General features: G+C 47.6%; 1 protein-coding gene across 2 annotated transcripts in view; it reads left to right on the top strand.

Annotated features, from left to right (window-relative positions):
* LOC138521761 (E3 ubiquitin-protein ligase TRIM17-like) overlaps window positions 1-18,535 on the top strand; it is an 870,777-nt gene that overhangs the window by 616,844 nt on the left and 235,398 nt on the right. The gene's annotated exons all lie outside the window — the stretch shown is intronic.

The following is an 18,535-nucleotide window of genomic DNA, read 5'->3' as shown; positions in this document are numbered from 1 at the left end:
CAGGAAAATCTCAACTACTAGGCAGTACACTAGGAAGTGGACAGGGTTCTACTTCTGTCTTCTGGGGAAACATATCAACCCTCTTGGCAGTTCTCCTTATGTTGACCTATCATTCATCACTGACTTGGCTAAGACCGGCATGAAGCTGGATTTCTGCAAGACTTACCATTCACCACTGAGAGCCTTCTGCACAGCAGAATCAGTGAACATATACTTATTTAGTGCCACCATTAACAGGTATTTCTTAAAATGTGCCGAAAAAGGTGTTCCCACAGTTACTGCTGCCTCATCCGCCTTGGTACCCGAATGTGGTGCTCGCTTCCTGGGCACATAAACCTTTTGAACCCCTGGCTTCAGTAGACATGAGATATGTATTCATGAAAACTGCCTCTCTAATAAACCTCACCTCAGCCCGCAGGATCAGCGAGATGCAGGTCTTGTGCTCTGAAAGCCCCCTTTTGATTTTTCACAAGGAAAAGATCGTTCTTTGCACCCATTTCATTTTTTGCCAATGGTGCTATCAGAATTCCATTTAATTCAGGTGATCAATGCATCTTGTTTTCTTTAACCCGCATTCTGAAACTAAACAGTCCTTGCACATCTTGGCTGCAGTAGGGCCCTAAAGTTTTATTTGTAATGGACGAAAGGTATGTGGTCCTCAAATCATTTGTTTGGTATCCAAGGTGTACAACACCTGTAAAAATAGTCTCCAAATTCACTACCCCTTACTGGATAGTAAGCTGCATTTTGGGATATTGCCCTCTCAAAAAGATGTTTCCACCATCCCAAAGCCCTCCTGGGTTAGAGTTAAAGAAAACAGTTTCTTACCACTGGCACATTCCTCTGCAAGATATCTATAACGTGGTCACTTAGGCAACTCTACATGCTTTTTGTAGACACTGCACCTTTGGTATCAGCTCAGTAGTGGATGCTGAATGTGGGCGAGCTACCTTGGTGAAGAGTGTTACTTATTTTGTAGATCCATTCTCACAGATGTAGGGTGCTTGTTAATCTCTTACAACAATAAAGGAAAGGACCTAGGGAGCAGCAATACGTGCAAACTAGTTACCATGGTGGACACTGTACTCTTAGTCCGTAGTCACCATTCATTCACAAGGCTCCCTACCACCCACTGAAAAGGGCCTGATCTGGTAGCTCTAATAAAATGATTGCCAGGTGAATCCATGAGCATGCCTGACGGAAGATCATGCAAGGGCATGTACGCGAATAGATGCCGGCACCCTCTCTTTTTTATAATTCAAAAGATCATTCAAACGAATCTAAAATGCTGATGCTCCACCATGCTCTGGTCCCACCCCTCATTGGGAAGAGTCCCATCCATTTCCCATGATGGGTATCCCACAATTGTAGAGGAAAGCGACTACGGACTAGGAGTGTGGTAGTCACTTTCTTCTATTTTTCCATTTATTATTTTCCCTTTAATGTTGGATGTTGGTTAGAGATTGATCATTCTAATGGTATACAACATAAGATGTTTCAAAATGTTAATTGAAGTTTTTCAGGAAATTAATGTGTAGTGTTATGGTTTACCCAATACAACATCTTTCTCAATTATGTAGAACTAAGAAATATGGCAATTGAAAGGCCTGGTATCTCAGAAACATTTGGAGAAAAAAACATATGGTATAACTGTTCTAATTTCGGCTGTACTAAAATTTTGTGCAGCTGAAGATTTTTAACAATTGCACCATATGTGACCATTATAGCAAACAAGGGGAGCGGGGTGTCCCCCACACCCTTGTTTGCTATAATGACATTGGGGGATGAAGGGGTGTCCCCCGCTTTCTATTAAAAAAAATTGTATTTAAAAAAAGAATTAAAAAAGCACCCTGCGGCGCCGGTTCCCGTCCACATAAGTGAAGGGAACTGGTGTTAGAGAAAGTCAGGGGAGTTGGCGGCATACATCGAAGTGTGCCACCAAAAGCTAAGTAAGAGGGGAGGGGGGAACGGGTAAGGGAATGTGGGGGAACTAATATAGGATTATACCACGGCACACTTTTTGAATTTGACACGCTTTTCGAATTCGACATTTTTGAATTTGTGATTTTGCACTGCAGTGTAATCACGTATATCCAAAATGCCTGACTTTAAAGATAACCTTTATTGGGTACTTTTATGATCCCAAAGAAGCCCCGAATGGTAGAAATCACTGTGCCAATTATTTATCCTTTTTGCCATAGGCTTATTTGTTGTCTAATAAACTATGTGATTGAACTTTAAGTCTGATTCCAGACTTTTTCGGTTTGGAGTTGTTGCTCCTATCATAAAGCTGCTAGTACCAGGAGGAATTACACCATGTTCAGCATAGGAAGATGACACAACAACCACTGTACTGCCTGTTTGCGAGTCTGTGCAGAAGGCATCTCTCCTACAAAAGGACTCGAAGAAGAAGGTCATATTTCATCCAAATAAGAGAGATCCTGGCCTCAAAATGTTATTTACCCAAGTCTAGAGAAAGTATTTCTTCGTCTAAGTGGAACTACTCCAAGGTATCAGTTACTAAATTGTGAATCTGTGGTAAAACCACTGCTCCAGGCTGATGGCCTCTTGCATTTCCCTGTCCTGGGTGCTGCTTTCAACATGCTAATCTCGCCAGAGCGGTTGGACGACCAGTAGAAGAAGGCCATAAGGGGCTGGAAAACAAGATCATCCTTTCCAAGAGGATGTGGGGAAACTCTTTATTGTTGATGAAGCTAATGCCCTCCCTGGAAGATAGCACATTACATGATACTTCATTGAAATGCTTTGCTGCAAAGGCATTGATCTTACCTAGGATTGCATGTGGTTCAGGGCTCTGGTCTCCCTTAGAAAAGGCTTGATACATTAAGATGATGGAACCCAAAACCCCATTGTGCACACAAATATTTTTTTACCCGTTTTACTCACAGATTTAATGCTGATTCTAACAGACAATATGGCACAACAGGCATACAGTGATTTTACTGCAGACTTTTAACTGCGCTGCAGATTTTCCCACAAATTGCAAGGGCTAGGTACCGGTGAGCCAATATGGGATTGGCAGAGAGTGGCTGGTGATGGGAGTGTGGAGGTGATGGGATTTGTGGGGGGTCCCTCCCCGCATTTGTGGCAAAATATCCATCATAAATGTGCAGTAAAAAAGACAACGCTGAAGAAATGTTTGGTAAAGAACACATGGAACCGACACGCAATGTGCTTAATCAGGAGCCATGATCAACCTGAGTAAATACTCATCTCCTGGAATGCACACAGCATTTGGCATTTGGCTCTAAAATATTACATCAATGTCAGAATTCATCTAAGAGAAGTATAAAATGTTACAGCAGATTTCCTTAACTGACCAATGAGTAAAGAGTACTAATTGGTCATTAAATGAGGCATTTGAGACATTCCAGACAACATCTTTATTTTTTTTTAAAATATGTTTATTTTAAACCAAGGCAGGACAATTTACAAACAGCATTGCACAATGACTTTACTCATTTTTGACAATTCCCTTTAGCTCATACTCTACCCCCCCCCCCACTGGTCCCCAGACTCCCCACCCCCCCAGTTCCTCTGCTCTGTGGCCTCGTCTGCTACCCTCGCCCTTCAGGTGGCCTCTTGATCCTTCAGGGCCCATCGAGTGTTGAGCGGTTTAAATGTTAAAGCGGGGAATCGCTGGTCATAGTCCAGTACTGGGGCCCAGGCGGTGCAGGACTCCCACCCTCGCCGCGGTCACTTTTTCCGTGATCAGGATGTCCCATAGTTTTCCCCACCAGTGGGCCATACAGGGGCCGTCTGGGGACTTCCAGAAGCGGGCTAGCACAGTTTTGCCTGCCAGCAGGCATTGCATTAATAATTTCGCTCTGTTTCCTGAGCGGGGGTAGACCCCGGGGTTCGGGACCCCCAGTAGGATGGTTTCGGGTTCCTGTGGGAGTGCCAACCCGCTAATTTGTTCGATCGTTGCCTGGTACCGTTCCCAGAATTGCTGGATCTTTGGGCAGGCCCACCACATGTGAAAGAAGGAGCCAGGATGGGGGCATCCTCTCTAGCAGGAATAGTCCACACATGGGTTCATATGGTGTAGCCTAAGAGGGGGGTACTACCATCGCAGCATGAGCTTGTATGCACATTCTTTGTTGGTGATAGAGGTAGATGAGGAGTGGGTTCGTGTCCAGATGTCCACCCAGATCTGGTCATCAATCAGGTGACCCAGGTCGGCCTCCCATTGGGCCATGCATCGAGTTCTTGCACTTAGGAAGTCCCCCAGGAAGCATCTGTACAGGGTCGAGATCCTGCCCCGAGATGGTAGGTCCTTAAGCGTTAGTTCAAGGGGACTAAGGGGGCGAGTGGCCACCTGGAGGGTTTGGGGATGCGAGCAACAATGACGGAGCTGGCAATATGTAAACCTGTCTCTTTCCTGAAGTTGGAATACCTCCTTACATTGTTCGAAGGTGCGGGGTGTGTTCCCGGAGTATAGCTGTTCCAGGGTCTCGAGGCCTCTGTCTATACAGTTCTGGAAGTTACGGGGGTTCGTCCCAGGTGAGAAGTTTGGGTTATGAAAGATTGGAGAGAGAGGGCTTTGTCCTCTTGGGATTACCTTTTGTTTCAGAGCCCAGTCCCAGGAGCTTAGCGTGTGTTTGGTTGTTAGCAAGAGTCTCTTCCAGCGCTCTCTCAGGGAGGGCTGGATATGTGGGAGGAATCGCAGTGGGAGCGGTAGTTGAGCTTGCTCCAGTTCCACCCATCTGGGGCTGTCTGTGATTATCTGCCAAGCATGGAAGTGTGCTAGCTGTGCAGCCGCCCTATAGGCCTGAAGATCGTGGACCCCTAGCCCCCCAGTCTAGAGCTGCCAACCAGAGTTTTATGGGGGATTCTGGCCTTCTTTCCCCTCCATATGAACTTCAGCATTTTCCTCTGCAGGTCCTGAAGAGCTGGTGTTGGGATGGCTACTGCGAGGGAGGAGCAGGTGTAGAAGAATCTCGGAAGCAAGTTCATTTTGACGGCTGTGATCCGTCCCATTAGTGAGATTTCCTGAGCGGACCAGCGCTTCAGATCCCCTTCCAGTTCTCGAAATAGTCTGGGGAAGTTTGCCTGGTATGTGCCCTTTGGGTTTGCGGTAATGTGAACTCCCAGGTAGGGGATGGACTGTCTCTTCCATGTGATTGGGCACAGCCTGGTTAGCGTCTCTTGTTCCTCCCGATGGAGGCCGATGCCCAAGGCAACTGATTTGGAGAAGTTGATGGCGAAGCCGGTGACCTTCCCGTAGTTAGCTATTTCCGCCAGGGCGTGCTTTGCTGAGGTGGTGGGCTCTGGGAGCGTCAGTAAGACGTCGTCGGCGTATAACGCAATTTTGTGTTGGGGTGGACCAACCTGGGGACCCTTGATGAGCTTGTTCAGCCTGATTCTTTGGGCAAAGGGTTCCATTGTTACCGCAAAGAGAAGAGGTGATAGTGGGCAGTCCTGTCTCGTCCCACAGGTCATGGGGATCGGGGTTGATAGGGAGCCATTGATCCTCAGGAGGGTTTTAGGGGATTTGTAGTTGGCCAGTATCATAGACTGGAAAGTTGGACCAAAGCCAAAGGCCTCTAGGGTGAGCTTCATGAATGACCAGTCTACCCTGTCGAATGCTTTGGTGGCATCTAGGGCCATCAGTGCAAGGCCCTGGGCGTTTCGGTGGGCGATGTCTACCAGGTTCAGGGTTCTCCAGATATTGTCTCCTGCCGCTCTGTTCAGAATGAAGCCCGTTTGATCGGGGTGAATTATGGCCGGAAGGATGTGCGACAGCCAGTTGGCCAGGATCTTGGAATAAAGGTTAGCATCTATGTTCAACAGGGCAATTGGCATGTACGAAGCTGGGTCTCTTGGGTCTTTCCGTGGCTTGGGGAGGAGGATTGTAGTAGACTCCTGCATTGAATGGGGTCACCGAGCCTGTTTCTTTGAATGAGTTGAAGAGTGTCACCAGAGGGGGGATCAGTTGGGGTTTGAATATTTTGTAGAATCTCGAGGAGAACCCGCGGGGCCCGTGTTTTCAGAGATTTGATGGCTTCGTCGACCTCCTCGTCCGTGCTTGGTGCCTCTAGGCTCTCTCTCGTTGGGTCGGGCAGGCGTGGCAGGGCTGCCCCGTAGGTATTCTTCCTGTTTGGACCAGTCCCGTGGAGGGGCAGTCATTACTTGGGTTAGGTGGTCCACTGCCAGTTGTTGTTTCTCTGGCTCGGTGTAATGCATCACCCCTTGTGGGTCGCAGAGCCCCGTGATGGTATTGGTGCGCCTTGTTTTGGCCAGTTTGGCTACCAGTAGCTTGTTAGTTTTGTTGTTCTTAGCATAATATAATTGCCTAGTCTTGGCCATTTAATTTCTTTCTGGCTGTGCAGATGGCTCGTTGAGTCCTGGGGGACCACCTTTTTTTCTTTTGAGCATCCTCTGCTGTTTGCAGTTCCTCCTCCAGGGCTTGGCGGGTTTGTCGCCGGTTCCAGTGGAATGCCACCCCTTGTGCTATCAAGGCTCCCCTGATCACTGCTTTCATTGCGTGCCAGTTGTTTGTAGAGCGACCATCTGCGTGGGGAGTTGGCTCTGGGGTCCTGGATTCGGAGTTCCATGATTATAGGTGCATGGTCAGATAGGATTCTTGGGCCGATGGCTACCTCGTTGGCGTAGGCGAGGGTCTGGGGCGAAGTTAGAAGGAGGTCAATTCTCGAGAAAGTTTGATGAACATAAGAGAAGAAGGAGTAATCCCTCTCGGTGGGGTGGAGCACCTGCCATGAGTCTACTACTTCCAGGGTTCTGAATAGGCATAAGAGGCTAAGGGCTTGCGTGAAATCACCCGGGGTGGGAGGGGTGGGATTTATCTTTGGTGGGGTCCGGCACTCTGTTGAAGTCCCCACTATTACTGTCTGGCCTTCTATGAAGCCCGAGAGGGAGGTGCCCCGTGAGTCATAGAAGCTTGCTTGTCCCGAATTGGGGGCATACACTGAGACGAAGGTGTAGAGATCTCCCAGTAAGAGGCATTTAACTGCCATAAAGCGGCCCTCTGGGTACGATATTGAGTCCAAGATCTGGGGATTTAGGTCTTTCCTAAAAAGGATCGCCGTGCCCTCCTTCTTATATCCTCCTGAGGCGAGGAACTGACGTGGATATAGGCGGGATCGCAGGCGCCCAAAGTCTGCTGGAAGGAGATGAGTTTCTTGGAGCATCGCGGCTTCTTCGTCTTGTAATTTCTGTAGGATCGACTTGCGCTTAGAGGGGGAATTCAGCCCATTAACATTTAGCGAGAGGCACTGTAATGTCTGGTGCTCACGAGCTGGAGATCCGGCTGTCTCATGGTCCGGGGGGTCAGAAGAGAGCCAGTTAGTCGCCGTCATGGGTGAGGGCTAAATGCGTGTTGTCCTGCTCTTGGGGTTTTAACACAGGCCCCCAACGGGGGCCCAACTCTTTAACTGGTGGGGTGGTCGGCATTGTGAGTGCGGCCAAGCCCCTGGCCAACTGGGCCAATTGAGCCAATAGAATAACCTGGCTTTCCAAGGACATAGGGGTGGAACGTACCTTGGAATGGGCATGGGCCGTGGGTGAAGACTGCCGTAGTGGGTAGTAATAATCTTCAGCTGTGTTGGAAATGGCAAAATGCTGTAGAAGAGGGGTGGGCGCCTAGTCCGAAGGTGCAGCGATGGTTCATGTAATGTTGCCTGATTATTGTTTACCTCCTCCTGTTTTTTCGAGATGCTCTTGACCATGAGGACCGTCTGGGTTGCGGGGAAGGGGTGGTCTCCAAGTTCCCTGTCGCCTCCGAGTTCGCTGAGGCGGCCTCTTTGGGGGAAGATGGGTGCATGATCTTGCTGGCATCTTCCAGGTGGCTAATTCTCTGCAGTGTTCCGTTGTATGAAAATTGCAGAGCCGTTGGGAAAATCCATCTGTACCGGACCTGACGTTCCTGAAGGAAGAGGACTAAGGGTCTGAGTGCCTTTCTCCTCTGGAGAGTTAAAAGCGAGAGATCTTAGTAAATCTGGAAAGTTGAGCCCTGAAAGGAGAGCTCATCTCGTAAGCAGCTGATGGCGGAAATTACCTCTTTTGTGGAAAAGAAATGGACCCTGGTGATGACATCTGGAGGGAGGTCCAAGTCTACCCCCCGACGCGGGCGCAGTCTGTGGGTGCAGTCTAGCAATAACTGGGGTTTGTCCAATTGCGGGAGAAGGGCTTGGAAACAGTCCCCCACATATTCCGGCAGATTTTTGTACGGGACCGAGGATGGGATACCCCGGATCCGAAGGTTGTTGCGACGGGCCCTATTTTCCAAGTCTTCTTGCTTGAACTCCAGGATTTCGCACTTGTCTTGGAGAGCTCTAACTGATTGTTGAATGTTTCCCAGCGTAGTTGCCTGATCCTGGGAGCGGTCCCCAATCTCCCCCAGCCTCTGCTCCACCTCAGTCACCCCGTGATCGGTTTGCTCTAGTTTGGTGGTGAGTTCTGTCATGCAGGACCTAAAATCGGCCTTAATTTCTGCCATGAACGCTAATAAATCACCCCTGGTGGCCGGGGGATCACCCTCCTCCTGGGGGTCCTTTGGGGTTTTTTCCCTCTATCCGGGGCTGTAAGCATGGTGGCTATGTCCGCGTTTTTGCTAACTTTCATTTGTTTGGACATAGTGCCGGTTCGTGGGGCGGAAGATATGTCAGAGAGGCAGATTTGCTTTCAGCTTCAGGAGCACTGATTTAGACTGGGGTGTGTTGGTCCTGGAGTCCGTTGGCGTGAGGCTCCCAAGCGTAGGGGAAGGAATCTGAGTGGGGGGGTGGGGTGGTCTGCCCCAGGAAGTGGGAAGCTGAATAGTGTGCCGATTTAGGAGAGGTGCGGGCTCAGTGCCGCCTCCCTGGAGGGGAGGGCAGTGGACCGAGGCATAGAAGCCGGTTCTGGTGCACAGCCTACCTGCACCGAAGATTGTGTGTTCTATCACCGGCCTGGAGGGCCTGCGGGGATAGAGCAGCTGGCTGGCGGGTCTTCTTGCTTTTGTTGTGTGGTGGCTGTGGGTTCCTGCAATCATGGAGGTGCTGGTTGCGGGGCCCTGGTTCCAGAAGTAGGTGTAGCAGGGCCCTCACCACCTACCAGCTACCAGAGGGAAACTGACACTGATTATAGTGAGCGAGGCGTGGGGCCACCAATTTTGCTGAGGGAGGGAGAGAGGTGGACCCTCTGCTTCTTTGAGTGGGGGAGAGGAGCTGGATGGAGGTGTGCCCCGGGGAGCCCCAGGAATTGGGGGGGCCTGCTTTATGTTTGAATTGCGCCCTCTGGCTCGGATTGGCGAGGAAGGGGGTGCAGGGGAAGTTCCGGGGCCGCTGGGGGGGGGAAGAATGGAGGGTGGCAGTTTCCTTGCGCCTCCCTCGGCGCGTGTTGCGCGATCTCCCCTGGTGGGGGCCCGGGCTAGGTGTGATTCGGCCCCCACCCCACACTCCCCAGCAGACCCTACCTGTGCGTGCGCCACCGCGCCGCCTCCCTTGCTGGTGCTGCTGCTGGGTCTCCGAGCCGGAAGGAAGCCACACCCCGCAGGGGGCGCGAGCAGACCGGGAGTGCGCTGTAAGGGGTTTCCCCAGCCTTGAGGGGCACCACGGGCTCCGCTGAGTGCTGCCGCGGAGGTCGCCTTCTGTGATGGTGTTGCACGGGGTGATAAGAGGGCACCTCCCCCTCGGTTCAGGGTCAGGGATGTAGCTGCATGTCACTGGAGGTCCCAGGTCCACGTCTGCAGTAGTTGGGCGGTTGTCTGTGGGGCTTCAGAGTGCGGTGGCCGCCATGGGAGTCGTCAGTGCTGCCTCTGCTCTCCCGATGGAGGCGCGCTCGCCATCTTGGATTTTGGCGCGGTCCGATAGTAAGGTGATTTGATGGAATTGCCGACTCCAGCGTGAGCATTATGCTCTCATTTCCGGACTATGGGTGCCCTGGGTGTTCTGACTGCCCTGGATATTAGCAGGGCCCCAGCTGGATATCGGAAAGCCGCATATTTTTGCTCTTACGGCGGGCTTCTCACGGCTGGCCTTAGGGGAGCAGCCACATCGATGGTGCTCCAAGCCACGCCCGAGACAACGGGCCTCATTATGACTGAGGCAGAACAGGTTAACGGGCTCCGCTAAAGGCGGCAGACCCGTACCGCCTCATTACAAGCTCATCTCGCGGGACTTAGTAAGTAACGCCTGGTCAAACCAGGCGTCCGTACCAGGTCCCGCGAGGCGAAGAGGGAGCAAACAACGGGCCGCTTGTAATCGGCCCGTTGTTTGCACCCTCTCCCATTCCCATTGAGCCCTATGGGGGCTCAGATGGGAATGGGGAAGGTCCGGGCCCGGGTTCCTGGAGGGAGGAATTACCGGGCCCTCTGAACTCGGAATGGCCCGGTAATTCCCCATTCTGGGAACCCGGACCCGATCTCGGCGGCAGCCATGCCGCCAATAGCGGCATGGCTACCGCCGAAGTCGTAATGAGGCCCAACATCTTTTAAGGGTTGGTTTATCCAGAACATCGTGTTTCGACAAGAAACACAAATCTAAATAAAACAGTAATTGGGGCAGTCCCTATAATGTTATGCAGCGTCCTATATACATGTGGCACTTTATAAAACACCTGATGTATACATTATAAAACTTGTGAACTGAACCGGGTCATTTTAGGGGTAATGTGGACTGGTGTTTATACAAATAGACAGAGAAAGGCAAGTTATATTTACAAGTGGATGTCAGTGTACTTAGAGAATACATGAATGCTGATAGTGTTTTGGTATCAAGGATAGGGAGTTCCAGTGGTGGGGGCGAGGAAGGGGAAGGAGTGTAATTGACTGAATGCTCAGATTTGGCAAGGAACAGATACATTGAGAAGGGAGCTAATGCAGAAGGTGTGTGGTGCGTGTTTGGGCTGATGTTAGCACTCAGGTGGTTGATGGTGGGGGGGGGGGGTAGCTGAAACTCATAGAGGGATTGGTTGTACCTAGAGAGCCAGCCTTTGTGGAGTTGATGAGGATAGGTGTGGGAATAGCCGGGGTATGAATGTCGCGATTCTGTTGTGCAAAGTTTAGAACTTATTTGGGGGTGCAAAAGAGTAGAAGGGACAGGTCAATAGGAGGCCTGATCAGTAGTCAGGTTGACTAAGGACTATAGTGGAATTGAATTGATTGTTTATTTATATAGCGCCTATACACAATGTGTTTCAAAGCGCTTCAAGGCAGGGAGGGAACAAGGGAGAATTCAGTGACATTCTTAAAGGTCCTTGATACATTAAGAATGAGAAATTAACAATCATACGCGGCCTAGTGACATTTTTGATAGTGCAAGAGCATTTGACAATAGAAAGGAGGGGAGGGCGAGGTGAGGAGAATGAGACAGACAAGTGGCTACATTACTATGCCTGACGACAACTGAGGTAGTGTTGCAATATAACAAGAGGTGGGGGGGCAGGGAGAAGGAGAAGGGCAAAACAAACAACTATCGTACTAGGCCTGACAAAATTTCAGATAGTGCTGGAGGGGGAGAGAGAGGAAGAAAAAATGAGGGAGGGAGGGAGGGAGGGAGGGAGACAAACAAGCTGCTATCATACAGGTCAGGTGATTTTTCTGATAGAGCAAGAGCTATTGACAATGATAAGGGGGGGTGGATGAGACAGACAAGCAACTACATTACTATGCCTGATGACAATTGAGGTAGTGGCGGAATTTAACAGGAGGTGGGGGGGAGGGAGCAAGGAGAAGGACAAAACAAGAAACTATCGTACTAGGCCTGACGATATTTCAGATAGTGCTGGAGGGTATCTAGTATACCCATCGAATGCCTTTGCATCTAATTCCTTTGCATCGAGGGGTTTGCAACGAAGAAATATGCATCGAATGCATGTTTTTGAGGGGTAAAGGGTTACATTTATTTGGATGGGTTTTAAAGGGTAAAAAAACGGGTGGTTGGGGAAGGGACCCCCCATTTAAAAATAAAAAAGAATGCATTTGTTGCATATTTTTTTGTCACAAAAAATTCGATGGAAATGTCCCTCGATGCAAAACATTTGATGGAAAGACCATAAACCGTGCTAGAGGGGGGGAGACAAACAAGCTGCTATCATACAGGTCAGGCGACATTTCTGATAGGGTAAGTGCTAAGGATGATAGGGTGAAAAAGGAGGGGGGTAGTGGGGGAGAGAGATGGGGGACATCAGGAGGAGCGAGACAGACATACAGGCAAGTGCCAGCGGGGACAAGATAAAACAGGCAGGCGAGCAGGCGACTGGGGAAGATGATTTCAACTAAGCTAAATGCATATAAAACACTTCCAGGATTGAGACTGAGTACAATGCATAAAACACAGCCAGATAATGGAGATAATGTTTATTTTGGAATCGTAGGTGAGAAGAGGATGTATCTTCCTGATACTCATCAGGTTGATTCTAGTAGTGGAAGCAGTAGAGGCAATGAACTGTATGGCCTTCAAATTGCTATCAAAGAGGGCCCCAAGGTTGCATGCTTTGTCGAAGGGAGTAACGAGGTCAGGAGGAAAATAATGTTGGCATTTAGGGGAGTGGTGGACATTCCGGCCAGGCAGATAGATGACCTCAATCTTAAAAGGGTTTAGCATAAGACAATGAAGTGCATCCAGTGGCGGCCAGCAGAGAGGCAGTCAGAGATCTTTCAGGAGAGGCCCGGGGTAAATACAGGAAAGGAAAGAAAATAAATGTCATCTGCAAAGAGGTTGTAGTAAAACCCAAAAGAGGAGATATGCTTACAGAGAGAGGAGGTGCAGAGTGTGAAGAGCAGTGGTCAAGGAATGAACCTTGCCTCCTACCTCTCAACTGGAGAGGTAGGAGGCAAGCCAGGCAAGTACACGTGCCCTGAATACAATGGTGTTAGCGGGCTCGAAGGAGAGTGCGGCGAGCCATAGTATTGAAGGCTGCTGAGAGGTCAAAGTGGATGAAGGGGTAGGAGAGTTGATGTGATGGGTAGAAGTGAGAAAGTTGAAGATTTGGGTCAGGAACGCTTCTGTGAAGTGGCAACTGTGGATCCCAGATTGAAGACTGTCAGTGTTGATTTCCATATAGCTGGTGATTCTGTTGATAAACACATGCTTCGTGATTATAGAGCAGTTCAACAGACAGAACAGTAGTTAGCTGGACTGTTTGGGTCAACAGAGGGCTTTTTTGAGTACAACTAGAATAGTGTCTACCGCAAAGCAAACAAGAAAGATTCAAGTGGAGATGGAGAGGTTGAAGCTGGCAGGGAAACAAGACAAGGCTAAAGGTGGAATATATTCAATGGTTTGTTGAGCAAATGAGTACACCGTAGCACTGGATGCTGGGCTGCCTAAATAATGTCAGTGAGCTGGGCAGCCTAGGTCAGGCGTCAGGCACATTCAAAATCATACCAGATTTTCACTTCAGACCAAAGTTTTCCACTGATGAAGAGACTCGCGCAATCTGAATGAGTCCAGAACATAGACATTCTGCATACAAAGTATAAATTCCATTAGATGTTATGACCATTTGTCTTGATACGGGCAAAATCTTCCTCGGGGCCAGCCCTTTGAGAGCAAAAAATACCCAATTCAGCCCAAAATACAGGTTCTATTGTGCTGAGCAGTGATCTCATGCTAGTGACAAATGACACCTTCAATAAGTTTTAGTATTTATTCTAAACAGTGAATTTCATATACATTTGGTATTCAAGTTAGAGAAGATTACAAAGCACAAAACTTAGAGAAATGCAAAATATAGAGAAACATAGAACTTAGATAAACATAGAGAAACATAGAGAAACACAGTCTTACGCCCCTTCAATCAGCACTGGGAGACCCTGGCCCTCATAAGCTAGCTGTAACAAGCCCCGCTCAGAGGACAGCGCTGTCGGGATGCCGTCAGAGTTCCAAATTCCGGGCACTTGATCTTGCTCGAACCAAGTCCACAGGACGATCTCCCACCCGAGTCATGTGAGCATGTGTATTTTATAATCTCGTGCTGCCCGTCCGTGACGCACAGTTCCAGAACTTTCCCTGTGCAAAATATAGGCTGGCTCATGGAAAAAACCCAACTCTGTTAATTTCCACTGCTCCTTCTTCTGAGCCCCTCCCTGGCTCCCTGGAGCCCATCTGCCAAAGCTCAGGAATGTCTTATCAGTGCCTTCCCAGAGAAAAGGAGATTAGCTTGGGGCCATGCAGGGCTACCGTTAGTGAGGCAGAATATTCTAAGGGAAGCAGGGATGTATTAACCCCAACTGCAAGCTCTAAAAGGCATGCACTCATAGCTTAGTGTTTATAGCGCTTAAGACTGGCTATCTAAGCGCTATATAGGTGCCATAATGTTCCAAACACTCCAAAAATACCTATTAGCTACAGAGCTAGGGCCCTCTCCCTGCCTGTCTATCAACAATGCATAATGTGACCTATCACTCATACTAGGCCTGCATATTCCTTGTAGCTCACTACTGCATAATGGAAGTGCTACAACAGACTACTGTCAGCATTTTTAGCACATACTTTGAATACACTATTGGCTTTCAGCGGCTAATGCTGTCATCTAAAGCCCTGATTGGCAAGGTTGCAATTTTGTGTATCACTACATTCCACCCCTATTCAACGTGTGTGCGACAAATGCTGACTAATACACATCAATATAGTATTTAGTGCAGTGATAAAGACCTTGGGGCTTTGCAAGAGGTTTAAGCAAACTACCTTCTAGCGGTTAGTTAGCGTGGCATGCAAGGTTAGTAAAAAACACTACCTAAACAAAAATGTACACAAAGTGAACAGTGACATATACCCTTGCCAAAACCTGGCCTACACAAAAATACCTACACAAAGTGAACATGGACATTTACTCTAGCCAAAACCTGGCCTACACAACAATACCTAAATAATTATTGTATAACTGATTGTCAGTTAAAAAGCAGCATGCAGTTAGAATGTCAAGGCAATCCAGTGTAGCCTAATCTACAATGCACTATTGCATTTATGTATGGTTATCAATTCTAAAACCTGGCATCCTTTCACTCTAAGGGCCTACCCTCCCCCTGATCCCAGGGCATTCAAACGTGACTATGGGCTGTGTGATTAGACACTTCCCCCATGTATGTGGAACCCAACCAGAAACCATCTAATTTCGTGAACAAGGTGAACCCATGGGCACCAGGTTATCTAAATAAAAACAATTCTACTAATTTACATCAAGCATGGCATGTGTTATTCATGCAATCAAAAGCAAGCAATTTGATCCATATGTATGCTGGTAACTGTAGCTCTGCGTGCCAGTGTGTGGAGGATGGTCGCCCCCACCCAGTAAAAAGCCAACACCTGCTGATTTAACAATGTTTGCCATACAATGCATCTTGTGTATTTAGCAGTCTTGTTGATCTGCCCTATGGCAGAAAAAATGTCTTCATACCTAAAATTCTGCCATCTCCAGTGGTTGCCAATACTTGTAGCAGTGTTGGGCGCATTAATGGGCCCCACTAGGCCAGAAGTTCTATAGCAGAGCTGGCATCAGAACCCATAGTGGCTAGCTTATTGTGCACAGTTTCTATGTCACAAACATATAAAGCTCCTGCAATTAATGAATCTAGCTCCCTAGCTACGCGCACTCTAGTGATGGGCCATAGAAATGGACTCCATTTGTAGCAGCTTGGTAGTACTAAGGAAACATTGCCTCATGATAAATCTATGTCTAAGTGTATCACTGTAATAATGGAGGTGCGCATTACCAGCCTACAATTTAAATGTTGCCTTACTACTGGAAAATCTAACATGTTCACAGTGTCTACCTATTGTGACTTGGAGAATACCCTTCTTCAAGTGGGATATCTACCATATACAATATTAGTTTTAGCCACAAACACCATACTACCCTCCGGCAGTGGCTGTTTCATCACACCATTGTGTAAAATGCATTTAGTCAAGTTATAGTCCATAAAATCTTGGCGAGAACACTCGCTGCAGTTCTTGGTCAGAAAAACAACATTAAACAAATTAAACAAATCGTTGTATCCATTCACTGAAACATTTGGGCCTATGACTTCATAGACACCAGTCATATGAGTCAGTGACAAAAGATGTCTGACAATGTGCCAGGCCAGTACGCTAGCAATTCCATGTGGATACTCATTTGTAGCGCTTTTCCAAAGAATTATTCCAAATGTCTACAATCAAAAGGTGACTCTTTGCATTAGTGTGCTGGAGACAGCTGTCCCCACTAAAACATGAAACTGGTTGGTTTAACAAAAACCGTGTCACACACTGTGTCATAAAATCAAACATCAAGTCAGTCATGGTTTCATTTACCTGCCTTAAGCTGGCTGTAAAGTATCCAGTGTTTCAAAGGTTACCATCTCAAATTAGAGCTCACACACTTGGCAGCATTACTTCAATTAAGGATCTTAACCTACGCACAGGTGACTTTGATGTGCGCACTCATCTTATCTCAAAATAAATTACACTCCTCCTTGCATATTTCTGCTGCCCCAACAATTCATAAATCATTTTCCTGCCTACGTGCAACGTAGAAGTTTTTTTTTTTTTCAAAAAGCAAAGCATCTCTGGTTAAAGCAATTCAGTTGGAAGAGTAAAACCATTTCGTTTTTTCAGATTCATCTCAAAAAGTGCATTTAAAAACCATTTTTCAAGGTGTTAGCATTCAAGTGCTGTGTCACACAGCTGTTTGTGGTGCATGATCTTACAGTCCACAACTCATTGTCCATAGTCCTTTAAACAAGAAAGGCAAGACATGTCAATTAAGTTATTTCCAGCAACTGAATCATTTGAATGTGTAGCATCAAATATTTGATAATTAGCCAAGTCTGCACCGTGCCAGTTCAGCAAAAGTTATTACTCTGTTGGACACCTTTCGCAGGTTGCAGAACAAATGTCCTCATACGTCATGCATGCTAGCAGCATTGAGTGCGGTGCAGGACACGTTTAAAGTTGACTCGCTTTCTCTGAGCACAGTTTGCTTGACTGATCAGTGTCACCCACAAATTGAATACATCTACTTCTGTCAATGGCGCGCTATTGTCTTGCTTTTTTGCCTAGGCAAAATACAAACAGAAATGTTAGGATGCCATTAAAAGTACAATGTCATTATTCATCAATATCAGCGTTATCCACCCCTTCCCTGAACACCACCCCCATCTTCAGAAGTCTCACCAGGTAAGTACACACTTTATCATTGCTACTGCAATTATTTATCACCCTTCTGCATGTTTTCTGGGGGCTTATTTACACTCAACCATACGGGGTGTAACTGCCTAATCACAAACTCATTTGTGCAATGCGATCATAGTTGGTCAATGGTACCTCAGACTGATCTGTGCTTTTACAAAAGCCATATGATAAGTAAAGTAAAGGTCGCACAATGCTTTTCTTTTTCACCAAAGCGATCACGAATGCCAGGCGTCAACTTGCTTCCAGTGTCTCATGATCTTGATTTAGTTTGCCCTGCTGGCATCACTCCATTTTTCAAAGGTAAAGTCTTTCAGTCCAATATCGCCTGCAGTTGCACAAGCAGCTTTGTTTATTTTTCTCCATACAGCTAGTGTCTTCCAAGCCTCTGGTTGTTTCACTTATCATTTTTCTAAAAGGGTGTTTGCTGATTTCTTGGCCCACCCCTTTGAGCGCGATAGTCTAAGTCAGTTTCTTTTGTTGCTTCAACAAATCATTCATTCTTGCACTAAGCCGTGAGGCTTCTGGATCATGGCTAATGTGCAGTGTTCATGTTGTACTCCAAAGCCCCGCTCTGCATGTTGTCTCTTGCAAAACGGCTAAGCGCTTTTTGTCAGTTTTGCTTCCATCTGGAATGCCATAATGTCTTTGTCAGTTACTCCAGCCCTGGCAATGTAGCTTGCATTTTGCCAGCTGTGTTTTTTCATTTCTCAAAGCGCCTAGAGGTTTCTTCTCCAGTGCACAGCGCTTTACTTCAGTTCACATCACATGGAGCACTGGAATGCAGCTTGCACAGCAATAGCGTTTCACTTCACATCACATCACATGGTGCATGGGAATGCGGTTTGCATGGCAATGTCTGTTGGAATGGGCAGCTGTCTTTTCTTAGCCCATTCACAGATGCACAGGTTCCCCAATGTTCAGATGTGATGTGCCCATCTGCCATCCTGCATGCAGCATTTGTTTTCCTTCCAGTGTTACTGGGCAAATTCTTTACTTCTGATCAGCTCTGTTATTGCATGCCGTTAGAAAGCATGCGTACATCAGCATTTCTGTCTTTGCACCCCCTCTCCTCAGTTTTTTTGCTCACACTGACTCTCTCACAGGGGATGGAATGCAGGAATGTCATTGTTTATCGTTCGCGCAGCAAGCTTATCTCTTTGCTCTATAACTCTTAAACTGTGGCGGCTTCAATGGAAAGCACTCTTTTCAGACAGTTCATCCAGATTAACTCTTTCTTGCACTGTACCAGCAACTCAGAAAAGCTCTCATATCTGCCAGCTTCTGTAAACACCATTTCACTAAACAGGAGTGCAGTATTCTGCCTTTGTTTGCCTTCCTGCACCTCGCCCAAGGCAGCTTCAAGGCACAAGCTCTGCACACACAGCAAGACTCTTATTTTCACAAGA

The sequence above is a fragment of the Ambystoma mexicanum genome, chromosome 13, assembly GCF_040938575.1.
Source record: "Ambystoma mexicanum isolate Mex_15411 chromosome 13, UKY_AmexF1_1, whole genome shotgun sequence".
NCBI classification, from domain to species: domain Eukaryota; kingdom Metazoa; phylum Chordata; class Amphibia; order Caudata; family Ambystomatidae; genus Ambystoma; species Ambystoma mexicanum.
The sequence above is the reverse complement of the archived record's forward strand: the minus strand, read 5'-3'. Positions and strand labels throughout refer to the sequence as shown.